The following is a 26,354-nucleotide window of genomic DNA, read 5'->3' on the forward strand; positions in this document are numbered from 1 at the left end:
AGCAGTAGGGGAGGAGCCAGTATTCAGGGATGCTCTACTCATAGCTTCTAGTTCTATAAAGAAGAGAGGAAGATACAAACTCCTGTGGCCACTGTGTGGCCAGGCTCGGTCATTCTAATTACAGAGTTTGACTTCATTTGTTTTGTCCTTTCCGTTTTCATTACTTTAATCACTATATTTGTTTACAACTGCCTTCCTTCTTATTGGAGAGTTTATACGATCCTTCCAATATTTCTTTGCATTTGCCACACTCATCATTAGGACATCATAATACTTCACTAAATCCACGTCCCGGCCCACGAGATGGACATCTGCTATGGTAGAGCCTGTGAAAAGAATTATGTAGCCAGGAGTGGTGCTAACCTGAGCTGGGGAGTCGGGAGGGGGCCATCAGTCACTCCTTGATCCCCTGCTGCTCTCCTTAGGAAAATGGGAAGCCCCATCAGACCTGGACGCGGCGTGCTTTACATCTTCTACCGTAAGCATCAAAGGATGCGGCCACCTGATAGAACAAAGGAGATTCTCTGGTACCATCTCAGGTGTGCTTTGCAGAGAAATGACAAATGCGTGTGGACCTTCAGCCACTCTCCCTAGTCCTGCTCTCCCCACTTGCACCCAAAGCTCGAATTGCCCAGAAGGCCATTATGACTGCCCCCCCATATCCCAATTACATTTTGTTGGTTGTTCTCCCCATTCTAGTGGCTTGGTAGATAAAATCCTATATTGTTTGTGCAGGGCTCTATTCCGAAGATGAGATCTGATTTCTCTCAATCCTGACCCAGTGCCAGGGCCAAGAGGGGGTGTTTGTGGGGTGGGAGGGGCATGATTCAATGCTGATATTTTCAATATTGTTTTTATCAAAAATTTTCTTGGTTATTGTCCTAAGAGGGAATGGGTAGGAGCTGTGGTGGTGATATTTTGATGCAATTATTCATTTATTTCACCTGCAAAAAAGGTATTATAGGGTTCAAGAGTGTGAGGAATATAAGGGGGAAATCATGGACATAGGGATGAAATTCTGTGAAAGTAATAGAGTGATGGCATTACTGTGTTTATTCTTCATTCATTACTTTTGTGATGTCCCTGTGATTGTAATTATGCCAATAAATTACTTAGTGAATACTGATGATCATCAATTCAATGATCACAAAAAGGGTTATCAGAATACAGAGCATACTGGAGAGTAGATAAACGGGGCATAAAAGTTTCACCAATCCTTCCCATTTCTGAAGAGCCAGAGGTCCAAATAATCTATAGAAGAGACTTTACAATGTCACAGAGCTGAATTTCATCAGAAGGCTGCCATTCAAAAATGAGCTACAGGAAAACCTCAGACAGAATCTTCCTTGGAATTGAGCTCTGCATTTGATGACCTACATGGCACTGGCAAATACATTTGATGAATATGCTTTATAGAGAAAATGAAATATAAAAGTCAGTTAAAGATGGATTCTTTATTATAAACTTCATTTGTTATTAAGATAATCAAGTAAGCTTATCTTTATTGTTTTATCTTTCAAGGAATAATATATATTCTTTTTAAATCTTACATTCTGTCTTGGAATTGATACTAAATATTGGTTCCAAGGCAGAAGAGCAGTAAGGGATTAAGCATTTGAGATTAAGTGACTTACCTAGGGTCACACAGTTAGTAAGTGTCTGAGGTCAAATTTGAACTCAGGAACTCCTGTCTCCAGTCCTGGAAATTTATCTACTGAGTCATCTAGTTTAATATATATCTTGGTCATATATCTTAGAGATATATGAGAGATATATTGGAGGACAGCGTTTAGGTAGTGTTTTGATTTAACTATTTTAAATAGTCAATACAAAATTAACCCAGAGAGATTTTGTATTCATAACATCTTTGTCATTTCTTTGATGGTAAAGGTATAGTTTTCTGTGGGTTATCACTTGTAAAAACATAGAGATTCCCTTCTATTATGCATGTGTAGATTATTTTCATAAAACTTAAAATACTCGGTGATCTTATGGATCAGGGTTTCTAATGCTTTCTGTCACTTTTTAATAAGGTCCAAGGTTCTTTCCCTGTCTTTGGTATCTTCTTCTACATCAAGTATCTTGAAAATAAACACTCTCAAAATTATACCTCTGCCCTCATGGGCATCCTTTTCATCTATGTGATCCAGTAGAACCACTATTCCCATATTTGTTTTATCATTGTCATTTCTGTTTCCATATGAAGCAACATCACAGACTGTAACGTTGAGTCTAAATGTGGAGGCTTTACTGTTTGATGAAAATAATTTCAAACCGATATTGCCTTCTGCTCAGGAGACTTCTCTAAATAAAAACATGTTAGCGCCTTGCTCTGAAATTGCTAGGACTATCCAAGGGATAGTTTATAAGCTCATTATATCTATTGCTATAGCTCTCAAGGAATCTCGTCATATGCATGGAAGAACTTTATAGGAGAGCTTCTCTTAGTGATATATACTATCCTATCTTATATACTACTCTACACACATGTCAGCTCACCTTGTAGAAAGGGCAGAGAGGTAAGCACTTAAATCCAAGGTGATTGTCTGCTATGGCATAAACTCATTTGTTTCTAATATGGTATAAGGTAATAGGATCAGGAAAGTGTACATAGTTAAAAAGAGAGAATGTAAGGTGAAAGAATCCAGGGAAGCTGAGTGGAATGAGGCTATAAAGGACTTTGAATGCCGGATAGAGGGCTTATATCTTGTCCTGAAGGTGATAGATAGCCTTTGGAGTTTATTGAATATGAGGTGGTGAAATGACACAGTTGGAAGCCGAATGGGGGATGAAATGAACTGAGGAAAGACTTGAAGACGTCACACAATAAGTAGGCTATTGCAATAGGTGCGGTATGAAAAGATGAGGGCCTGGATCACAGTGTTCACGATATCAACAGAAGGAAGAAGACGCATCTGAGAGATATTACAAAGGTTAAATCAGTAGTCATTAGCACCAGATTGGGTCTAGGGAAGAGAGAGAGAATGAGAGAGAGCGAGAGTGAGAGAGAGAGAGAAGTCAGGTCTAGCAACCTGAATTGGGAGTCTGGGAGTCTGGATATTCTTAACAACCATATGGAAAGAGAGAAAAAGCCAAGATGGCAGACTAAAAATAGGAAATCATCTGAACTCTCAAATGCCCCTTCCAACAACCTTAAAATGATGCCTCAAATTGAATTCTGAAGGGAAAGAACCACAAAGGGTTGAGGTGAAACAACTTCTTAGCCCAAAACAACTTGGAAGATTGGAAGAAAATGTCTGCTTCTCCCAGGTGATGATTGGGACCCGAGCACAGTGTAGCACAGGCCTTGGAGACAGCTTTGGGAGCCCACAGATTATAAGGGGGCAAACAACTGGTGAGGAGGAGATTACAATGGACATCTTCTGGCCCTGAGTGCAGGACCTTGTTGCATTGCCAACACCACAGTTCTGGGGACAGTCCAAGGGCAAAGAGTGATGCTAGTACACTTGCTCTTGTAGACCCAGGAGAACAGGTTTCCTGGTCACAGTTCCAGAGCAAAGAAGAGTGCTTGTAGTCATTCACAGACCAGAGCACAAGCCAGGAGAGAGGTAACCATAAATCTCTTTAGATCCTAGCACCTTAGAAGAACCAAAAACTTTCAGACCCTCAGAACTAATTCTGAAAATAATAGCACAAAAACCCTGAAGTTTAGGTCAGTATCCTCTTCATCCTAGGAGCAGAACCCTACTTGAAGCTAGAGTTTAAAATCAAGAAATAGGCTGGAAAAATGAGCAAACAGTATCATAATGACAATTAATTAAAAGACCATAGAAAGATTCTATGGAGATAGACAAAATCAAACACAAAAATGAGAAGAAAATAAAGTCAAAATAGCTACATGCAAAACCTCAAAAAGAATTTTGACTAGGACTCAACACCAAAAAGAATTCCTTGAGGAGCTCATAAAGGCTTTTAACAATTAAGCAAAAGAGGAAAAACTGAAAAAGTAAATGAGAAGGATGCAAGCAAATTATGAATAGAGTTAACAGCATGGTGAAAAAAAGACAAAAAAAAATACTGAAGAGAATGAAACCTTTTGCCATTAAGTGTTCTGTTTCAATTTATGTGTATAAACAATTTTAGATTGTGAGTTACAAATTCTCTCCATCATACCCCATACCCCATCCTAAATTAGCAAGTAATTTGGTATAGCTTATATATGAGTAAGCATGCAAAAGATATGTCCATGTTAGTCATATTTTGAAAGAAAACACAAATCAAATAAAAGAGGTAGAAGAAAAATAAGGAAGAGAAATGAAAGTAATGCAAGAAAAAATAAGGGCTTAAAAAGCAGAATTGGCCAATGGAAAAAGAGGTACAAAAATCCAATGATTTAGAAAAGTTTTTCTAAAAAGTAGAATTCACCAAATAGAAAAGGAGGTTCAAAAGCTCATGGGAAAAATCATTTCTTAAAAATTAAAATTGGGTAAAATCAAAAGCAATTACATCATGAGACTTCAAGAAACAAAGCAAAATCAAAGAAAAAAATAAAATATGAAATATCTCATTAAAAAACAACTGATCTGGAAAACACATACAAAAGAGACAATCTAAAATTATTGGACCACTTGAAAGTCATAATCAAAAAAAAAAAAAAAAAGCCTGGACATCATATTATAAGAAATTATCAAAGAAAACTGCCCTGATATTGAACAAGAGAGTAAAATAGAAATTGAAAGAATCCAACAATCATCTCCTGCAATAAATTCCCAAATGAAAGTTCCCAGGATTATTATAGTCAAAACAAAGGGCCCCCAGACCAAGGAGAATATGATACAAGCAGACAGAAAGAAACAATTCAAATATCATGGAGTCACAGTCATGATTACACAGGATTCAGCAGCTTCTATATTAAAGCATCAGAAAGCTTGGTTTATTATATTCCAAAAGGCAAAGAAAATAGGTTTACAACAAAGAATGACTTACCCACCCATAAAAATGACTATATTTTTTAAGGAGAAAAAGAAAGGTCATTTAATAAAATACAAGATTTCCAGGCATTCCTGATGAAAAGATCAGACCTAAGCAGACAATCTGATGTCCAAATACAAGATTCAAGAGAAGCATTAAAAGGTAAAATAAGAAAGAGAATATTTAAGAGATTCAAAAAAGTAAAACTACCCATATTCCTACATGGAAAGATATTTGTAACTCAATTTTTTTTTTTGTTATTAGCAAAGTAGCTAGAAGTAGTGTACATAGTAAGAGGGCATGAGAGTAACTGTTTAGGATGATATGCAAAAAAAATTCATGGGGTGAAAAAGAAATTGCACCAAGAGAAAAGGGCAGAGAGAGGTACAATGATTGAGTAAAGGATATCACTTAAAGAGGCATGAAAAAAAAACTGTTACAATGGAGGGGTCAATGAGGATGGTGACAGATAATGCTTAAACCTTTCTCTCACTGGAATTGGCTCAAAGAGGGAATAACAGCCATACTCATTTGGGTATAGAATACTATCTTACCCTATAAAGAAGTAGGAGAGGGGAAGAGAAGAGAGGGGGAAATAGAAGGTGATGATTAAGAACAAAATACTTGTGAGAAGGGACAGAGTGAAAAGAAAAAGGACAGGATCAAAAGAGGAAATGAGAGGGAGGGAAGGCACAGGTGATAGTCAACTTTGAAGGTATGGGATGAACTCACACATAAAATGGAAGTGGAGAGCAGAGTGGATTAAAAACCTGAATATGTTGTTTACAAGAAACACATATGAGGCAGGTAGACACACACAGCATAAAGGTCAGAGGCTAGAGCAGAATCTATTGGGCTTCAAATGAGACATAGAAGGCAGGGGTAGTAATCATTATCTCAGACAAAGCTAAAGGCAAAAAAAATCTAGCTAAAAGAGATAAAAAAGGAAATTGCAGGTTGATAAAATGCAGTGTAGATAATGAAGAACTATCAATATACAACATATATGAGCCAAATGCTATAGCCTCCAATTTTTTAAGGGAAAAATTAAATGAGCTTAAGGAAGGAATAGACAGTAAAACTATACTAGTGAATGACCTCAACCTTTCTCTCTCAGAACTAGATAAATCTAACCAAAATATGAATAAGAAAGAAGTGAAGGAAGTGAATGAAATTTTAGAAAAGCTAGATAAAAGATCTCTGAAGAAAACAAAATGGAATAAAAAAAGAATATACCTTCTTTTCAGTAGCACATGGCACAAAAACCGGCCATATATTAGGGAATAAAAACTACACAATCAAATACAGAAAAGCAGAAATAATAAATGCATTCTTTTCAGATCATGATGTAATCAAAATATAATCAAAAGGGGTTCAAGGAAAGACAATTTAAAATTTAATTGTTAACTAAAGAATATAATTCTAAAAAACAAATGGGTCAAAGAATAGAGTATAGAAATCATCACAGATTTCATTAAAGAGAATGAAAATAGAAGCAACAATATCAACATTTATGAGTTATAGCTAAAGCAATATTCAGGGAAAATGTATGTCTTTCAATCCTTATATCAATAAAATACAGAAAAAGCAGATCAATAAATTGGATGTGCAATTAAGAAAAATAAAAAAGGAACTAATTAAAAATCCTCCATTAAAGACTAAATTGGAAATCCTAAAAAATCAAAGGAGAAATTGATAAAACTAAGAGAGAACTATTGAATTAATAATTTAAAAAGACTAGAAGTTGGTTTTATTCAAACAAACAAACAAAATAGATAGAACACTGGTTAATTTGATTTAAAAAAGGAAAGATGAGAATCAAATTACCAGTATCAAAAATGAAAAGAGTGATTTTATCTCCAATGAAGGAGAAATTAAAGCCATCATTAGGAGCTATTTTGCCCAATTATTTCACAATAAATCAGGCAATCTATGAGAAGTGGATGAATATTCACAAAAATATAAATTGCCCAGATTAACAAAAGAAGAAATAGAATACTTAAATAATCCCATCAGAAAAAGAAATGTAACACACCATCAATAGACCCCCTAAGAAAATCTCCCCAGTGCCAGATGGATTCACAAGAGAATTAAAGAACAATTAAACCCAACAGAATATAAACTATTTGGCAAAATAGATAAAGAAAGATTCTTTTTACAATGCAAATATGGTATTGATACCTATGCCAGGAAGACCCAAAACAAAGAAAATTACCAACCAGTTTCCTTAATGAATATCAATGCAAGAATCTTAAATAAAATACTAGCAAAGAGACTATAGCAATGTATCATAAGAATCATTCACTGTGACCAGGTGGGATTTATACTAAGAATGCGAGGCTGGCTTAATACCAGAAAAACTATAATTGGCCACATCTATAACCAGAGTAACAGAAATCACGTTATTATGTCATGAGATGTAGAAAAGGCTTTAGGCAAAACACAACACCCATTCCTATTAAATCCACTAGAACTCAAGGGAATCATTGCCCTTAAAATGATAAGTAGGATCTAATACCCTCGGCAAGTGCCATCTGCCATGGGAATAAGTTAGAAACCTTCCCATTAAGATCAGGGTTGAAGCAAGGGTGCCCACGGCCACTGCTATCATTTGATATTGTACTATGAATACAGCTTTAGCAAGAAGAGAAGAAAAAGCCTGGCAAGAGTCAAAGCAGGCAATGAGGAAATCAAACTACCACTCTTTGTGGATTATATAATGTTATAGTTGGAGAATGCTGGAGAATCAAGCAAAAAACTAGTTGGGATAATGAAGGATGTCCACAAGGTTGCAGGATGCAAAATAAGCCCACGTAAGTCATCAGAAATTCTATAGACACAATTACAAAATACTTTTCGCACAAATAAAGTTAAATCTAAATAGCTGGATAAATATCAATTGCTCATGGATAAAGCAGAGCTCATATAGCAAGAATGACCATTCGATCTAAATTAATTCACTCATTCAGGCCCATATCAATGGAACTATTTCATAGAACTAGAAAAAATAACAGCAGAGTTAATCTGGGAGCACAAAAGATGGAGAACGTCCAGGAGATTAATGACAGAACGTGAACGGTGGTGGCCTACCGGATCTCAAGTGGTACTATGAAGAGGTAACCCTCAAAAACAGTCTGGTATGGACTGAGAAATAGGATGGTGGATGGATGGACTAGGTCAAGGGCAAATGGCATTAGCGATCCAGTGTTTGCTCCACCGAAGGACCCCAGTCTGGGGGGTAAGAAATCACTCTCTGACAAGAACTGCTGGGAAAACTGGAAAGCAGTATGACAGCAACGAAGGTTAGGCCAATATCTCGCACCCCACACCGTGATATAGTCATAATGGATATGATTTACATTTAAAGGGTGAATTAGGGGAACACAGACGAGTTTACCTACTGCATCTATAGAGAAGGGAAGAAACATGATCAAGTAAGAGAAAGAGAACATTTCAAGAGGTAAAATGGATAATTTTGACTATATGAAATTTAAAAGGTTTTGTACAAACAAAGATTAGAAGGAAAGCAATAAATGGGGAGATTTTATAACAAATTTCTGGAAAAGGTCTCATTTCTCCAAAATGTAGAGAGCTAGGTCAAATGTATATGAATGCAAGCTATTCCCCAATTGACACATAGTGAAAGGATAGGAACAAGGAATTCTCAGATGAAGACATCAAAGCAATAATCATATAAAAATGTTCTAAATCATTATTTATTAGAGAAATTCACATTAAAATATCCGAGGTACTACATCACACCTCAAAGATCGACCACTATGACAGAAAAGGAAAGGGAGAAGTGTTGGAGGGGGTGTAGCAAAATTGGGACACGAATCCGTGGCTGAAGGAGCTGTGAACAGATCCATTTCTGGATGGCAATTTGGACTGTGCCTAAAGGGCTATAAAAACGATGCCTATCTTTTGATTCAGTAATACCACTACTGGTCTGTATCCCAAGGCGGTAAAAGAGAGAAAGGTCCTACTTTACAGAAATATTTAGAGCTGCTCTTTTTGTGGTGGCAAAAGAATGAGAAAGTGAAGGGATGCTCATCCATTGGAGAATGAATAAACAAATGATGGCATGTGGTGGTGATGGAATACTACTGTGATGTCAGAAGCGGTGAATAGGATGGTCTCAGAAAGACCTACATGAATGGATGTAGAGTGAAATAAGAGAAGCAGGAGAACATTGTATATGCAGTCACAACAATATTGTGAAATCAGTGAATTGTGAAAGACAGTCTCAGCAATTCAATGATGCTGCACAATCCTGATGGGTTTATGACAAAGAATACTGTACGTCTCCAGAACAACAAAAAACAAGCTGTTTATTTGGTTTTTATTTTGGAGTTTGGATTTTATATGAGTTTTATCTGACAAAGATGAACAAAATGTTTGGGGGATAATACAGGCACAACCCAGATTGGATTTCCTGGTATCTCTGGGAAGTGGGAGGGAAGGGAAGGAAGGAGACAATTGGATCATGTTATTTCAGAAAACTTATATGGGAATTTGTTATTACATGTAATTGGTAAATTAAAACAGAAATAAATAAATAAAAAGGTAAAGACAAACAAGCTGCCAATGCTAGACGGCTCTTCCACAATCAAGAACTCTGTGCTCCAGAGATTCTCATCTCTCATACATTGTACTCACCAGCGTGCATTCATTCTTCCTCTTCTGCAGCCCCAGCATGAGACAGTGGCTACTCAGTTCAGTCTTCTCCCAGTTCACTGCTCAACCGGAGCTGAGGCTGTGGTCGGTACAGTTGACTCCAGGACTCCAGGACCTCCACCTAAAGCCTTCCCAGCTTCCTTCCAGGTTTCTCTACAGTGGGTAAGTGTGTCTCCCTGATGCTTGGTCATTTTTGCCACTTTCAAGTTCACTCTGAGGCACCATTCTTAATTATTGGTGGAGGAACTTGTAGAGTGATGCGACTGCCTGTTCTCGTCTGCCGTCTTCCCCCAGACTTCCCCTCCAAAGCCAACTTTTGACCCCAACATTCTTCCAGTGAAGTTGTACAGCTCCGAGTTAAACGTTTTCATCGTCTCTGAAGAACTAAAGTTGTGGGATATCAAAGGAAGCGTTGGAGAAGTACTTGGTGCTCCCGAGTACGACCAGGGAAGAAGTACACGGGGGAAGTGACCCAAATGTCTTCCTCAGACAAATAAGTACCTGAAAAAAGCTGCAAGCTGACTGTGCGGTGAAAGTAAGGGATAGCCAGTCCTCAGCCTGCGAACTCCATTGACGTGCACAGTCTAGATTGAGATCTGGTGAGTCCCTCTGGATATTGGGAAGATCCCTGTGAGACCACTCATGGAAGCATATAGAGAAGAGTTATACAGGGTGAAAAAATGAAGAAGGCTTGTCATATGTGCCTCGTGGTGAGATATCGATGGGAAGGAGACCATCAAGCCACTGGGCATATGACATGAAAGCGTATGTTCTTAGTTGACCAGACCATCATCTCTCTGAGGGTGAGATCTACCCTGATCTTTGTATATACGCCATGGTGCCTGGCTGAGACTTAATGCTCTATAGTGTGTCTGACAATTTTTCTGATGGGCCAGTAAGAAAATGTTTTAAAATGAAACACAATCGCTGATTATGATATTCTGAAACGACACTTCTTAATCATGCAAATGTTTGTCGTGTTCACTTCCTATTTTGTTAACCTTCTCTAAAATAACAAATTAGCTATAAAAATAAGTAGCATATTGGTATTTCCTTGACAAACTGACAAGACAGCCTAAACACATTTACATGTTTAGCATTCATAGGATCATAGATTTTGAACTCATGCCCTAAAGAAGTTGTGACATGCCCAAGATCTCACGGTGGCAAAGCTTAGGTTCAAACGCCACCTCCCCCAGATTCAGATCTCCATCACTTTTTACTCATGTTTTACTTCCAGAAGATATATTTATCCTGGCCCTTTATTTTAAGTGTGCCAATATAATTCATTAAGTGTGAATTTACATGGACATCACATACACTTTCGTAGGCGTTTCGCTATCGTTTAACTTCTGCTAATATGCACTTCCAGTCTTGCTGATCTTTCCCCAAAGACATATGATCACACTCAAGTCGAAGTTAGTAGGATTTACTACTCTTAAAAACAGGTAAAACATGTTTCATTACTTTAATCTGAAATTTATGTAACTTTTAACAATGAGAAGTTCTAAAATCTCCCCTAAATAGGCATAAATCCTGGTATTAAGCTCTCATCACTTCATGACTGCGCTATTACAATAGCCTGACCTCCCTGTCTCTACGTCAGCCCATTCTCCACTCAGATGGCAAACTGCTCTTGCTAAAGTGGAGATACAAGAAACACAGAAGCAAAACAACGGCTTGATCACATGGCTGGGATGGAGACTCTAAGTGATCATCCCGGTGCAAGCACCAACATGGAAATGGGTGCTGATCAAGGGCACATGTAAAACCCAGTGGAATTGCACATAGGCTATGGGAAGGGGTTGGGGGGGAGGAAGAATATGATTCCTGTAACCAAGGGAAAATGCTCTAAATTGACTCATTAAATAAAATTTTAAAAAATAAAAATAAATGATATCAGCCTCCTGGTCAATAAACTCTATTGACTCACTACTGCCTCCAGGATCAAATAAAAAGTGATCTTTTTGGCTATTAGAAGTCCTCTTGGCTTCATCTTTCCTTTCCTGTCCCTTATATGGCTCATCTCTCCACCCCCTTGTGCTTTATAATCCAGCAACAATGGCCTCCTTGGTCTACCTGACCCTGAGAACACACTGGTTATCTCCCGTTCCTGAGATGCTTTCCCTCCTCATTTTGACTTCTAGTTTCCCTGGCTTCTCTCAAGTCTCAGCTAAAATCCTACCTCGTCTAAGAATTTTTGTCCAATTGGCAAGTCAAAGGGGCCTGAGATCGAATCTGAAACCTTCAAACATACACGTGTGTCATTTCATTATTAAAGTGTCTTTCCTTCGCATCTCTGTCACTTTTCTGGCTCCGTAAATCTGTCTGTAAAAGTCAGATACCATTGGAAGAGCTTATTGCATAATTATGGACTAGTGGAGATTTTGACTAGGACAAAAAGTGGGCGTGTGTGTAGTGCAGTGGAGGGAAGACTAATGGGAAAGTACAACTTGGGGTGTTTATTTCACAGTGTTGCCTGCCTTCTTAATCATGGAGATGGGGTAAAAGGCAGCAGAATGGATCTGACCACCCTGGACATTAAAAGGTCGAAAAAGTGACTGGCAAAGTTATACTAGGACTGCCTGCCACAAAATTCCCATCTTAGAGGTCTTTTCCTGGTCCTGTTATAGAAGAGAAAGATGAGGGCCAGAGCGGTGGAATCCCACACGACAAAGTTCGCTAAAGAATCTGAATCTCCTCTAACTTAAACACAAGTGCATGGCACTCTCTGATGTCATATCTGAAGGCTTTGGCCTTTTGCACTATTTCTGTATTCTTATATTTTTGGTGAACTTATCTTGGTCACTCTCCATGTGGCACACTTTTTCTGAATTGTGTGTTTGGGGAAAACTACTACGTCACCCTATGGCCAATCACATCAAAACTTCCTGCAAAGAAGAGCTGGGGTCCAGAGGAGTGAGGAAGGCAAGAGGATCCATCATTTATTGGTGATGTCATCTAGGGCAAAGACGGCAAACTCAAGGAAGAAATTGGCCACTGAGCCACATACAAGGATCCTTATGGCCTGCCTAGTGACTTGGAAAACCACAATTAATAGGATCTGTTTTACTGTATTTTTATTGATTGTGTTCAATATTTCTTAATTACATTTTAATCTGGTGGTGGGCAGCACACTGAAAGACTGAAGCCTATTTTGGCTACCTCTCACCTAAGGGACGCCTATCCAGATATTGGCTGGACTAGCTCTTCTTTAGGGATCTTCCTCCATCTGATATCCCATGACTCTGTGCACTAAGTACTTACTTCAGAACTTTACCCACTTCACTGCACTTGATCAAGGAGTTATTTTTGTAATATAGACAAAAATGGCAAAGGAAGTAGTAAGTGCCATTCCCTAGTGGATAAAATGGTCAAATGATGGAAGTTGGCAGTCTTCAAAGGGAGAAATCCAAGCTATCAGTCGTCACATTAAAAATGGTCAGATTATTTACCATGCAATAAATACAAATGAAGTCACTTTTTGGTCCTAACTCATACCTGATCCGATTGACAAACATGAGGAAAATGACAGATATCCAACAGCGTGAGGGGAAAGCGGCGCCCTGGTTGGTGGGGCTGTGACGTGAAATGGTCTGATTGGTCTAGGAAGCAGTTTGTCCTCACATAGTTACTAAACAATGCGGCCACTTCAACCCAGACGTACAGGAAAGAAAGCATACTTGTAAAAAGGTGTGCCGTATCCTTTTCAAGGTAGCCCAAACTCAAAGGAAATGTCTCTTGTTTCTGTGGGACAATGGCTAACCAAATGGCATTCATGAATGTATGGAATAGAATATCATTTTGCAATAAGAAAGAAGGGTCAGGCTCACTTGGGAATTCAAAATTTACTTTTTACTACTGAAAGAAAGTGAAATGTCTGCTGTGTCGACGTTTGTTCTACTTTTCACCCGGTCTTAAAGCATTCACCGTTTTGTTAGTCCACATGAGGGCTGTAATCTCAAATTGGAAACATTCTTATATATTTCTATGCTTTGATGTCAAGAGAAAGAAACAAGAAGCCCCTTCCTCGCTGTTACTACCTAGTAAACTTACTCAGGCAAGCACAACCACCAAAAGAAAGGGGAATGATGGGCAAGAAATATAAATTCTGTCGTGCAAGCAATTCAAGCTAATAATACTTGAGGTTTGAATGAAACATGATCACTCTATGAACATGCTTAGTAAATGATCAAATCACTCTGACTTCTTGATGGTCTTTATATATTAATGTATTTGGTTTTGTTTTGTTTTTCAAATGTCTCTGAATGAATGGGTGATCCCAGGAGGGTGACACACAGAATTCAACATAAAGCCTTGCTTTCTCCGTAAGTCAATGAGCGTTGATTAAGCAGCAGTATGTTGCAGGCACTATGCTAAGTGCTGGAGATACAAACACAGGCAAAAGCCCAAACCCTGCAGAGTGATGGAGGAGACAGTGAACAACTAAATCTTGACAAACAAGCTATGTGCAGAATAAGTGGGAAATAAAGAAGGAAGGTAAGGCATGGAGGAGAGACATGATTTTAGCAGGGATTTAAAGAAAGCCAGTGAAGACAGGAGGTGATGAGGAGAGACATTCCAAGTGTACAGTCTAGAGAAAATGCCCCATGGCAAGCTATGGAAAGTCTCGTTCATGTAATAGGAAGCAGGTCAGTGTTACATCCATGTGTAATGGAGGGTGTTTTGGTGGTATGGAGGAGAGAGGGAGAATGGAGTCTTCCCTCCCTCAAGATAAAGAGGTTATGTGCCCCAGGAAGTAGAAAGAAGGTGAGATAAGTTTTTTCCCGCCTAGGTCCTCTCCAGTTATGTCTCCTCACTAAACCTGCCTATTACTCCCCTCTATTAACTATTCTTTTTTTTTTTAACCCATACCTTCTGTCTTGGAGCCAATACTCTGTCAAGTGACTTGCCCAGGGTCACACAGCTTGGAAGTGTCTGAGGCCAGATTTGAACCTAGGACCTCCTGTCTCTAGGCCTGACTCTCAATCTAGTGAGCTAACCAGCTGCCCCCTCTATTAATTATTCTTGAAGATGAGCTTTTTCCCTTGGGGGAAGAGACAGAAATCAGTTCTATTTACTTCAATCACACTGGAGTCCGTTGAAAGGTAATTAACAGCTTTATTCTAAGGTATTAAGGACAAGGAGCAAAACTGAAAAAGATGGCCAACAGGTTGGGGTCCAGAGAAAAGAGGATGAGGGATATCCCTATCTGTCTAGATCTCCCCCCACCAAAGGTTGAGAGACTTGGGCTTGGTAGCCTAAGCCTCTGAGAGGTTCAGATTGGTGGACTCTGGCTTTTTGTTCCAGCAGAGCAATGTTCAAACCCAGGGTATAAAGGGGCTGTGAAAGGAGCTTCTTCTTTTCTTCAGGTTTCTGCCACTGTTTGTTGGGGTTTGAGGAGGAGGATGAAGAACAGGTTCAGGGAAGGATGAGAGCTTTTGCTCAGGATCCGGTCTGCATTAGGACCTTCTCCTTTGCTGTCTCAATTCTGAGACAGAGAGAGGAGAGAGAGACACAGAGAGAGACAGAGAGAGAGAGAGAGAGACACAGAGATAGAGACAGAGACAGAGAGACAGAGAGACAGAAAGAGACAGAGAGAGAGGGAGGGAGAGAGGAGAGACAGAGAGGGGAGAGACAGAGAGAGAGAAAAAGAGAGAGAGGTGGAGAGAGAGAGACAGAGAGAGAGACGGGGGGGGGGGGGGGGGGGGGGGAGAGGGAGAGAGGGGGGAAGAGAGAGATCAACTGCCTCCCTCCCCTGGAATCTCTCTTCCCTCAGGATTCTCAGCCTTCTCAACCCGTCCTTCACTGTGGATGGAAACCTTTGCATTTCTTCCAGTCTCGTCACCCAGAGTCCCTGGATTATTCCTGTCACGCATAAGAGAGAATACAAACTTTTTTCCCACTACTTTTGAGTTTTGCTCATAGTCATATCACAGACAATGAGAAATGATTCACAAAGTTAAAAGGCATGACATCTGCAAAGGGCTCTGCAAATCTTAAAATGCCAAACAAATACTGGCAATTGTTTTTCTTGTTGCCATCTGAGCCAAGCACAGCAGGGGTGCCCAGTATAAGCCGTGTTTTATTAATTTCATAGCAAAGAAAGACCCCGAACCTTCCCTTTGCTCTTCACTGGGAGATTTATTAAGAACCTGCTAATGCTGACTTTTGTGGAGCTAACCAATATTTCATGCAATAGGAGGAGGAAAGAAGAGAAATTCCTTGGAGAAAGACAAGGGCAATACAGAAATTTAGCCAAGCAATTTTTGCAACTTCTGCATTTTTTATCTCCTTTTTACTTCTTCTTTTTACATCTAGCTTCCAGAACGATTGTCTTTGTTGTCCAAACTTTCATCTTCGTCTCATTCTTTATGGAATTCTCTTAGACCTCACAGTTTAAGTTCTGCCTCTCTGGGTATTACAGTACTCTTGCACTTCTAAATATTAGCTTCCAGGTAAGGAAAAAAGGGGGCAGCAGTCATTGCTTTTTCCTGAGAGGCAGAATTTTCAGCACTTTGACGAATTTCAAGCAAATTGTATTGGTTCGTCACCACTAAATATGGAAAGAGGAAGTACTTCCCAAATTTGGACTCTAGCGAAAGCTCTCTTTTAGTAGAGCCATTTCAAAATGCACAACACTAATTTTAACTGTCCATTTTACTAAATAAAGGGATTCATTATCCAGATTTCCAATGCCAGGAAGGGGGGGGACATGAGTTGTTATTGTGTGTTCCCCTATCTCCCTTCTCTGTCACTTGAAAGTGTTGAGGACAGAATATGAATATTTGAAACTAAAAACAAATGCTTGTAATTCTTCTTAGGCATGGTTTCCAGGCATGTCCATTACTGGCAATGAATTTCATAAAGGGAATTTCTATCTCCTGGTGCCAAGGAGTTAATTAAGCTCTCCTTAGCCTTTCACACTTGCAGAACCTTTAAATATATATATATATACATATATATATGCATATATATGTATTATTGATTTCTTTTGGTAGAGCAATTCAAGCCCTTTTCTTATTTTCTCAGGAAGTCATTCCATTTCTTCCATGTAAAATTTTTATGTTTTTTCCTCCTTCTCTACTACACTCTGAATCATGTTTCAGAAGTAAATTAAAGAATTGAGTCTAGAAATAAGGCCTAATCTATGATCAGTTTCATTTCCATATTTTCCAGGGGAACATAGTACAAGCCAAGTCAAAAAGCCAGAAATAGGTAACATCCCACAATGTAGTAAAATTCAGCATAATCTTCCTTAGCTATTTTGTTATAGTTTCTAAATTGAAAAAAAAATTAATTTTAAATGGTTAATAAAATTGCCTGAATACAATCTGATAAAAATTAAAAATAATTTATCAAAGTAATCAAACCCTTGGTAATTTGGAACACTGTATGTCCACATAAAGTGCAGTGCTTATAATTTATTCAGTTTTTAGTTTCATTTTATCAGTAGCCAGTACAATTTTTTGCTTTGTCTTGATTTTGCAAAAGTTTACTGTAATCAGAGAGATGCAAATCTAAACAACTCTGAGGTATCACCTCACACCTAGCAGATTGGCTAACATGACAGCAAAGGAAAGTCATGAATGCTGGAGGGGATGTGGCAAAGTAGGGACACTAATTCATTGCTGGTGGAGTTGTGAACTGATCCAACCATTCTGGAGAGCAATTTGGAACTTTGCCCAAAGGGAGCTAAAAGACTTTTGATCCAGCCATAGCACTGCTGGGTTTGTACCCCAAAGAGATCATAAGGAAAAAGACTTGTACAAGAATATTCATAGCTGCGCTCTTTATGGTGGCCAAAAATTGGAAAATGAGGGGATGCCCTTCAATTGGGGAATGGCTGAACACATTGTGGTATATGTTGGTGATGGAATGCTATTGTGCTCAAAGGAATGATGAACTGGAGGGACTCCATGTGAACTGGAACAACCTCCAAGAAGTGATGCAGAGTGAGAGGAGCAGAACCAGGAGAACGTTGTACACAGAGACTGATACACTGTGGTACAATCAAATGTAATGGACCTCCATTAGTGGAAATGCAGTGATCCTGAACAACTTGAAGGGATCTATGAGAAAAACCACTATCCACATTCAGAGAAAGAACTGGGAAAGCTGAATCACAGAAGGAAAACAACTGCTTGATCACGTGGGTCGAAGGGGATATAGACTCTAAGCAATCACCCTAGTGCAAATATCAATAATATGGAAATAGGTCTTGATCAATGACACATGTAAAACCCAGTGGAATTGCTCATTGGCTATTGGAAGGGAGGGGAGGTAAAGAACATGAATCATGGAACCATGGAAAATTATTCTAAATTAATTAATTAAAAATTTTCAAATCTAAAAAAATAAAGTTCAGTCAAATTTCAAAATAATAAATTGGCAATTGGGCAACTCTAAATTTATACCTACCATAAGTTTCTATGGATTGAAGTTCAGTACACAGCAATTCCTGTTTTTCACGAGACAAAATAGTAAGATGGAAAAATACATGTGCATTACAGCCATGTAGGGCTCTCTAAGTTGCTTTCTTGTTATAATTTTATGAACTTGGGAAAATTGTGGAGTCAGAGCCTAGGAACTCAGTGAGTGATTTACATAGAAGCTCAGAGTTGGGCCATCTAGTGTAACCAAAACCTGAACAAGGATCTTCTCCAAATAGCTTTTGCTCGAAGGGAAGCAGAAAGGAATATTTTTATAATTCTTGATAGGTACCAACTCTTATGCTAATAACTTACAAATATTATCTCACTTAATTCTCAGAAGTGTAACCATTGGCCCTATTTTATATTTGAGGAAACTGAGGCAAACAGAGGTTAAGTGACTTCTAGTCATATAGTTAGGACATGTAGTTAGTGTCAGATTGAATTTGAACTCTCTTGTTCACTGAACCATCTAGCTGCCTTTGGAAATCCCCTTCAGGGAAGGGGAATGATCTTCCAAGGCAGCTGATTCAACTTTTGTAGAACTCTTGATCATATTTTTCTGCTCAAGACTAATATAATTCTTTGTAGCACTGCCTTTAAGCAGTGTTCTTAGCCAAAGCATGTGAAGTCTCTTGCATTGTCCACACAACAGCCCTCCAAACAGTCCCCACGAAGTATTTCGCCTATGAGGCAAATGTAGCCATTTCTTTTACCTGATTACCACATAGTGTCCTCTCAAGGCCCCTCGCAGTAATGGTTCTCTTCCTCTGGACACTCCTATTAATGTTATTTTTAAAATGTGGTGCACAGAACTGAACAGAGCACTTCATATGCAATCTAGGGCAGAGCAGAGTGAGCAAAGACAGGTCGACTCATTTACTGCAGCCCAAGATTTTCTTAATTGAACTGGTTATATCAGAGTTCATTCATACTGAATATTGAGCTCACTAGAACCCCTTCATCCTTTTCAAACAACTCATGCTCATTCTGTTTCATACTTAAAGATTTTTAGAGCTATAGTTTAGCACCACATTTGTCCCACTTAAATTCCATCATTAATTTTATCCAATGATCCAGCCTCTAAATATATCTCTGAATTCTGATTTTCTTATCCAGTGGATTGATGACTCCTTCCGTGACAATGCCCTGTGCCAGTTTAGTTAAGGGTGCCATCTATACCTTTATTTGAGGTATTGATACAAAGGCTACATAGCGCAGGGCCAACGTACTCTAATAGAGACTCTACCCTGATATCAAAGTATTAATGGCTCTAGTCCTACCACAAAGGGCTTCATGAAGTGTATTCCAGTCCCAGGAAAACAGAGGTAAAGGGTCATATGGGGTGACTTTCTTTTGGTCATAAGATGTGTAGAACGGGAAGAGATACAGGAGATCGTTTGGATGAACCCCTTTATTTTATTGATGAGGTTGTTTGATTGGTTGTTGTCCTTCATACTCAAAAGAGGACCCAAATGACATTGTAAGGAGTGATGGCTTTTGACTGCACTTAAATTGTATTTAGGTAAGGCAGAATCAGCCTTCCTCTCTCTTCCAAAGTCATCAAGTCCAGTGACAAGACTTGGGGGTGGCAGATGACTTTGGCATCTTTGCTGCCTAACCAAAGCCCAAGTGCTCTATGACACCTCCTTCCACACCCTTCATGACCATTGGAACAGATTGCTCCCATCTGCCCTTTCCACCAGTGAAAGTCTTCACCTGCTGGGATAGACACCCACTAACTCACCGAGGCGTTGAGGCTGGTCAGTCACCCTCAGTTCCCCCACTTTAGCCTTCCTGACAAGATGGCTTACCACGGCATGGCCACTGTCCATGTTATAGCTTCTTGGAGCCCCAGGTGGAAGTTGGGTGGCAGGTGGACAGCCAATGAAGAAAGCAGCCCTAAAGGGACTTTGGCAAGCCTTCCCCCAGAGGTTAGTCTTCCCTCCACACCCTACATTCCTCATTTTAAGTCTGTTGAAAGTGTTTGATTGATGAGGAAGATTAGACTAAAAGAGGTTTCCTGGTGGAGACAAGACTATAGTAATACTATTTCCCAGAGGTTTGATAGTTTATGTATTCCTTTCATCACATCTAGTCCACAAAGTAGGTAGCCCAGTGTTATAATCACTATTTTACACAGGAGGAAACTTAAAGAGGCTGAAATGACTTCCCTGTTCATGACGTGGTGAATATCTGATCATTCTGAAATTGGAACTCGGGGCTTTCTCCCAATTCAGTTTCTTTCCCTTACATATAACTGCCACCATCTAATCTGACTTGGGACCCCATCACCTTCTACAGACAGAAACATGGTATTGGTCTAGGAAAGAGAGGAGAGACTTGAGAATAAATATACTGCTGACAGGGATCTCGACCCGGAAAGAAGGACAAGGTAGGCTTCTCTAGATCTCCGTCGTCTATTCCATGAAGACTGCTCTTGAACCGTACAATAGATGAGGAGAACGTCTAATAAAAGAGACAGGCTGTTTCTTGGGAATTTGAAACCCTGGACTTAAAAGAGGCTGTGACAGAACAAGTCCATTTATTTGAGTATTTCGTGTGGACCTCCCAATGGATTAAAAAAAAGAACAGAAAATTCATTGAGGAGCTGACCAAGGGCTGGAGAAGAAGAGATTTTCTAGCTCTTTGTATTTTCCAAGTGAACCTTTCCAAATATTAAAATTGTATCAATCAAGAGATGAATGTCTCATTGTGGCAGAGAACTGACCCTGGATTCTCAAAGGTTATCCCAACTGAACACAAGCTCTGACCGTCCTTATCATGCCAGGAAAAGGCGGTTGTACACATTCCAGGAGTGTGCCCGCGAGCTAAGCTGGGGCCCCTCCCATGGACTCTGGAAGCCATCGCCTACATCACAAGGGACTAAGCTCTGCGGCGTTGGAAGGAGGACCCACACTGATGGAATCCCAGACCCTGGATGGATTGAGAAATCAGCACAGCTTCCTGGGGAGGTTCACGGACCTGAGAAGCCTTGCCAAGAGAGCCCAGATATTCTGCAGGCTCTCTGGGGGTGGGAAGCCCCATTCCCCAGTCCATTTTCACATTGAGCCGAGCCAGATAAAATGTGACTTCGGGCCGGGGTTCAGCAAGACGCACAGCTGTGGACTCACAGGAATCAGGAGAGCGAGGCTAAGTCTGAAGAGTCTTTGAGAAAGAGTAAAGGGCAGGCAATGTCCCAAGATCTTCAGGCAGACTTTAGGCCTGAGGGGCACTCCGTGCTCTGAGCCCATATTTTCCTATCTTCACTGTTTATCTCCTTTACAGTCAGGGGGCTGTCTGATGCTGGGGGTAACACACATGGCTGGCCCGTGTGCTGTAGAATGTTTTAGGAACATCCCGGCCCTGGGTTCTCAGGACCACCCTGTCATGTGTGTAGCGGTGGCTCACATGTGTGGGTAGCATGACCCTTTGAGGAAAACAACGGATCCCTGGCCTTTTGGAGAGGAAGAACTCGCCACCAGGAAATCTAGATGTATGTTGCGTAACACAATACTGTAACCAGACGTAGGGTTTTCCCCAAGTCCCGAGTGTTACTCTAGGTGGTTCGCTGCCGAATTCAAACGCAGATGAACGGTTCGCAGAGTGAAGTTCGCTTTGACCGTATTCCAGTTTTACGAGGTAAAGGGAGGAAATTAGGCAGAAACCGCCATGTTTGTTCACCTCTTACACAGGAGCACCATAGAGGGGACGCCCGACAGAAGTCTCCTCTCCGGGAGAGTCAAGACAACCCTCCTCAGGCTGACGATGTCCAAACGTTCCGTTCACTCGGCTCCAGATTAAACGGATTGCATGGTTTTTTCTTCCTCACTTGAAGATCTTTTTGGTTAAAGCAGCATATACAATATTGTAGAAATGCCACACACAAGCACACACGTGCCCACATGGAATAGACATGCGTTAAGAAGTTTACACACATCCGCTGTTTAAGTCACGTTACTGCTATTGTATCTATCTATAGCTTTGTGCTGGTGAACAGAAATGGCTCGTGGCCTCCTTTAAGCTTCCTGAGAGCACTTTGATATTTTTACCTTCTGTGCTTTATTTCTCAAAGGCAAACCGGTCCGTGTTTCCTGTGTTATGAACGGGGCCCAGGTTTTGCCCGGCATAGACACGAAATTAGAAATGAATTTACTCTATATAACTATTTCTTCAGTCCCCATCTCAGGGGATGCCGCACTCTGGTTTGAGGCTGGCCGGGCAATAATCATTTCACAGAAACAAAAGGCCACCTTTGGTTAGCTTTCATGCCTGAGTTCTTCCTGTCTGTCCTCTTCGGTCCTCCACCTCCTAGTGCTGGAGGCCATTTTCGGTACTTCCTGATTGGTATAAACTTGAACTTGGCCAGAATATGGAAGGGAGTTTCTTCAGCGTCTCTCCTGAATAGCGCTTCCCTCGCCTTCGTCTAGACCCCAGCAAGCAAGACAGAACCCCTGCGAATGCTTTTCTTTTTTGGCATATTTTTAAAGGAACTGAAGTCACAAAAGAGGAGAGCAGTACCTTATGGCTGCTGTGTTCCTTATCTGCCAATCATAGCCAAGTCTCCTACTTGTACTGGATTTGCTTTTGTGGTCTCTGCTATTTTGCAGCTCAGGGAGAGACCGCCCAGGTTCTCACCTGCATTAACTAATGTTTTGCAGCGTGTTTTCATCTGGCTTTTACGGTTGGCCGATTCTCTTGGAGAGTTGCTTCATAATCGCTGACTTGTTGGGAAATGGCTCTTGTTATTGACTTGGGGCGATCCCTTGAATATTTTGGATGCCCTCCTTTTCTTCTTGATAGTTCACTCCTTCACAGATCTGCTTTGACTCGAGCCTCACCAAAATGCCCTATTTGTGTCTGTTTTTATCTTCCTGGAGAGATAGCCAGTAGGGGGACAGCCAAGTCAGCGGGTATTTACAACTTAGTTACTTTCTGTCTGCCCCGTCATTCCACCAGGAGGCTTTCCGTCGTTCTCAGTAAAGAGGTCTGCCTACTCTGACTTGCGATTGGGGTGGTCGGAATAAGCAGTGAGAATGCCAAAGAGAAAGGAAAAATTAGCTGCATATTCTGTGACCATATTTAATGCCAGGACAAACCCAGGATGGGGATCGTTTGGCAAAACATAGCCTGGAAGATAAAACCTTGCGGCACCGCCAGGAAACTGAAATGGGGTGACGAATCATTTCTGTTAAGAACCACAAAAATATTTCTGAGGTTAGAAACCACCTGAGACTATGCCACACCCAAAGCAAGAGCAAACTCTCCTCCCGACACATACGCAGATTGCGTTGGGGCAGTCGTTGTAAACCTCCGTGTGTTCACTAACTGCCTTTTCTAGTAACTTTGGGTAGAGGGACGTGATCCCCTCATTTTTGCAGGCAGAAGCTTCAAAAAGCCCGACTTCTTTGAAACCCCCAGTAAAAATGTCTGTTAGAGAGGACTGCGGTGCAAAGAAATCTGACGGTGGCAGAGAGTCCAAACGCTAGATGAAATTGGACTTTGGAAGGAACTAAATATGAGGTAAGCTATGTGGCGGGACTCAGCCCCTGAGCGCCGCCGCTGCACTGTGTCCTGTCCGAAGGGTGCTTGGCCGGAGTCCGTTACAGGTTCCAGGGCACCGTTCACAATGAACCTTGGCAGGCAGGGCAGAGAGAACGTGCAATTCCCTCCAGATCCCCGGCGCGCTCTTCTCATCCTTCGTGTGGAAGGGAACCAGGTGTAAGTGAGGAAGAGCTGCTCAAAGTCTTGCTTTCTCTTCTACTTATCCGAGTCCAGTGGCAGGACAAAAGTGAGGGAGGGCCTCCGGTGACAGCCCAGGAGGCAGGGGATCGCTTTGGGTCCTCTGATGGCTGCCCAACTGCAAGCATTCCGGAGACTAGAGCGTGTTTCAGCTGCCTTCAGAGCCCTTTGAAGCAGACTCTCCTCACCTGCTCACTGCTGCGTGCGGTCTTCCCCTGCTTGAGCAGGCACTCACCCAACTCACCGACAGGCTTGAGAGCTCTCGGGCTACCCTCAGGCTGCTTTAGCCCATCAGCTGAGATGCGGATGCAGTGTGGCTGCTGAGCATGCCACGGCTTCTTGGAGCCACAGACAGGAGTGGGCGAAAGGTGGACAATGAAAATGGAAGAGGCTCAAGTCCTCATGCCTGAGGCGCTCGCCCTCCTGCACACGGGGAGTCCAGAAGGGCTCTAACAAGAGCAAAGTCGCGTGTAAACTGCGGCGAAAGGGAAGAAGGGGGGAGGAAGAAAGGGCAGACAAGGGAAGGAGAAAACCCGACACACATTTCAGCGGAGAGGAGTCACGAACTGCCATGTTTCATTCAGGTAGAAAACTTCGCAGGGCTCAGTCAGGCTTCCCGTCTTTCCCCTGGAAAGCATCCAAGTAATAACAACGTGCAGCTTTAAATGTACGCATCCATCGTCTCAATTTACCACTGGAGTGGTTCAGGTTGGCCTTATAAGAGAACAGAACTGAAGCACCAAAAGAAAAAGTCGCCAGATATGCCTTGTGTGCTGCTCATAATTAACGAGAATATCTGCCGGTGCAAAACCGAAGGCTAGCGAGCAATAGCCCGCGTTACTGACCAGAAAATCCCAGAGACCCCGCCTGCCCAGCAAGTTCAGTTTCCTTCCTTTGAGCGCCCCCAGAAGCTTATCAAGCTATTTGGCAGCTGAGTGGCCGGCAGAGGCGCCACACGTGTTTACAGAATTCCATCCGAATATGCTACTGACAGGCTGAAGAGGTTTGTGGGTTTTGCTTATACACCTTTGAATTAAAAATACACGTGCACATCTTTCAGTTGCTTGGGTGGCCCCCAAATCTCAAGGCAGTTGAGAGTTCTAGCATTAATTCAGCTACTCATTTAAGAAGAGTTCAGCCGCGCACAGTAGGGCCACTGTTGGGTAGAGCAAAGATGGAAATCTAAATCAGATTAGAAGATAGAGCCAAGCTAAATCTACACACAAACACAGAAACGCCATGAAAAGATCTCTCATCTGGCCTGAGCCCTGGTTGCCGCTGTTCAGTCCTGTGTTTTCAGCCTCCACAGACCGCTTCCTTATTCCTATCCCCCACAAGACAACTCCCACCCTCAGCATCCCACTCTAAAACAGCTCTTTCCAATGCCTTCTCCATGAATACCCGACTAGATCCATCTGGTACTTAAGAATCAGGTCTCATCTTTAGCCTCTCCCTTCTTGCTCCCTCCATCTTCTTTCATTTACTAGTGCCCAAAGTAGAGCAAACAGGCTGGGGGGATCTGGGGGCGGTATTACTCCCCACTTCCCCACGGACAGCTCCACAAGGTTCTTCTACCAGCATCGCTCAGTCATGGTTTTGCCTTCATCCAGTACACATCTGCCACTCCATCAAGATGCCAGAATTGTGGGAAACCCCCGCAGGGCATTCTTCTGTCTGCCCTCCTGGGGGAGTCTTGATGATGGCCCCCAGCCTTCCTCTCTCCTCATCCACACTCCCCCCCCCCACTGATGTGCGCCCCAACATCCCGAGCTCACAAAGGCTGTATTACCCCGTCTCTTAGGAGCGTCCCTCTCACCTGCCTCAGCTGCTCATCAGGAAGAGCCCATCTCTGATCTGGCCGTCTCCTGTCAGTGTTCTACAGCCGTGATTATAAGCCAGGAAATGTGTTTATCTGATCAGAGCTCGTTGGCATCCCAGCTCTGGCTCCACCTGGCAATTCCAAGCCTTGCTTTTCAGTTTCATCATAACTCTAATATCTCCCCTCTTCGGATGATTCCAAGCCAACAACCCTCCACTGCCCAGGCTCCCTTTTCCTCCCCACCTGGACTCCCTGGGAGCCAGTTCAAGACCTCGGGGTCTTCTTCTCGTCCCCTCACCTCCTTATCTATCCTATCAAAAATGTTGCCTGTCAAAATGGCAGGCTTCGATTACTCTCACCCCCTCCTGCCTCCACTCTTAAGCCCGTTCATTCTGCTGGAGAAGCTCAGGGAACCATGCTTGTCTGAATCCCCCTCCGATCTAGTTACAGAATGTCAACTGAGCTCTTACTGCGGCAAGGCGACCCTTTCAAAACTCTAATGGATTCACTGCCCCACTCACTGGAATGGCTTTTCTAACCCTTTTAGTTCCCATCCAAAAGGTCCCTAGCTTTCTCATGCCCAGCTCTCTCATCTGAAACCTCCAGCTCCTATTGCACTATAACAACGGAGGCCGTCTCTGCTGCCCATCTCCCATTGCTCCGGTGCCTTCTGCCTCCGTCTCCGCCTTCACACATTCAGTTGAAGAGGTGGCTCTTCTTGCCAACGTCAAACCCCTTCATATTTCCAAATT

The 26,354-nt window shown here is 41.5% G+C and overlaps 1 long non-coding RNA gene across 2 annotated transcripts; it reads left to right on the top strand.

Annotated features, from left to right (window-relative positions):
• Window positions 1-319: 319 nt before the first annotated feature.
• On the top strand, window positions 320-10,644 carry LOC130458852 (uncharacterized). 2 transcript variants are annotated; one of them, XR_008918233.1, is made up of 3 exons: window positions 320-539; window positions 9,622-9,771; window positions 9,904-10,644. It is a non-coding gene; the product is annotated as an uncharacterized LOC130458852 (long non-coding RNA). The 2 variants fall into 2 exon arrangements; XR_008918234.1 differs by having other exon boundaries at window positions 320-478.
• The last annotated feature ends 15,710 nt before the right edge of the window (window positions 10,645-26,354 follow it).

Source organism: Monodelphis domestica, chromosome 4 (assembly GCF_027887165.1).
Source record: "Monodelphis domestica isolate mMonDom1 chromosome 4, mMonDom1.pri, whole genome shotgun sequence".
Lineage (NCBI taxonomy): Eukaryota > Metazoa > Chordata > Mammalia > Didelphimorphia > Didelphidae > Monodelphis > Monodelphis domestica.